This window comes from Sinocyclocheilus anshuiensis, unplaced genomic scaffold (assembly GCF_001515605.1).
Source record: "Sinocyclocheilus anshuiensis isolate Anshui unplaced genomic scaffold, SAMN03320099.WGS_v1.1 scaffold86, whole genome shotgun sequence".
Classification (NCBI taxonomy): Eukaryota; Metazoa; Chordata; class Actinopteri; order Cypriniformes; family Cyprinidae; genus Sinocyclocheilus; species Sinocyclocheilus anshuiensis.
In genome coordinates, this window is record NW_015547662.1 from 1,183,965 (window position 1) to 1,185,736 (window position 1,772).

The window sequence follows — 1,772 nt, forward strand, 5'->3', positions numbered from 1 at the left end:
ATCTTACATCTAATGTTGTTAAATTAATGTTTATTACATTATTTCAGTATCATGTGTGTCACCATGATGGGGTTTAGTGTTTGTGTGAATGACACTGTGCACCTTCTATATATAAGAACTACCCTCCTCAGCTCGAAGAAAACCTGTTTGTGATAAGCTTTGGTTCATCATGTGACTTTCTCATCACCACCAGTTTTTGATGGTTATTACCATTATATTTGATGGTGCATTACAATGGTTCAAAACAGATATTAGTACTTCAATATGTTGGTTTATTAACATTACATCAGTTAATGAAATACAGTATTTTATTGTGAATTTAGTCTGTAAAACCTAAAATGTTGCTACCCTATTTTTTACGGTGAAGTTCTGGCAACCACAGCTGCCAGTATTTTACCGTAAATGTCACAGATTTTTTTTTTTACAGTGTAGGGTGAGTATAAAGGTAAGTACATGATAAAAGTTCTTACTTTTGGGTGAACTATTCCTTTAAATTACACATCACAAGCTCAATGATGACATTTGCATGCTTCATTTTCTGATTAAGGTCCATATTCTGGTTAAGCTTGTATTATGTAAAAGGTCAATCATGTGCTAATTTATTTTTTCAAGGAATATTCCTATAGCTGTATTATAGTTATTTTGAACAGTAATTTAATCAATCAGTGAATACATTTAATATTTCTATATCAAATAAACGCCTTTATCTGAGCTTTATATTCATAAAAAAAAAATACTGAAAAAAAAAAACGTTTCACAATTTCACACAAATGTTAAGCAGATTTTATTTTTTTCAATATTGTTAATAAGAAGAAATGCTTCTTGAGCACCTAATCAGCATATTATAATTAAATTCTGAAGGATCACGTGACATTGTGGCTGCTGAAAATTTAGGTTTGCCATCATAGACAAACATTTAAAATATATTAAATTAGAAACTTTTGACTTGCATCAATAATTTTTTATAATGTTTGTGAAAACATTTACTTTTCACAGCTGTCTGTATCTAAAATCACCTAGAACTGCATTCATTTGAACATGCACATTTATAAATGTTTCAGTTCTGATTAAATCTGGATTATTTTGATTTCTAGAAAACACCAAAAGTCCTGCCTTATCTGTTTATGCTAATTAGGTTCATGTGTTTACATGAAGTTTGCATAATCCAAATATGACCATACAGTGATAAATATCAGAATATTTATGTGCATGTTAATGAAGTCTTTCACACTCTCTCTGCCTTCTGAATCTCAATCTCACACACACACACACACACACACACACACACACATCCATGAAACAGAACAAAAGCTTCCGGCCACAGAACACTCCACAGTGTTTTCTGTCTCACAGCGCTGTGCACAGTATCACTTCCATTAGTTGAGACTCGCAGGCCTGAACAGAGCGGCACAGCCTGTAGCCCTGATGAGAGCAGGCCGATCGAACTGAAAATATTGCATGTGCAATCATGAAAATGGCTTTATGGCAAGCAGAGAGCGAAAGACAGACACCTGCCAACACGCCAATCCAGAAACAGACATTGCATAAGGCTCCATCTAGAGAAGTGATGAATTCTCATACATCTAACTGATGATGGTGTGCGACTATGAGAGTGGGTCACAGGGGATTACCGAGAGATGGGAGCCTGGCTTCTAGGGATTGAGGGAGCGAGAACTGCATTGTCAAGAAGAGCAAGGTGTCGGTAATCGACAGCCTCCTGCACACGCACACAAATGTCTGCGTGAGCACACGTGCACATCCATACATCTCTC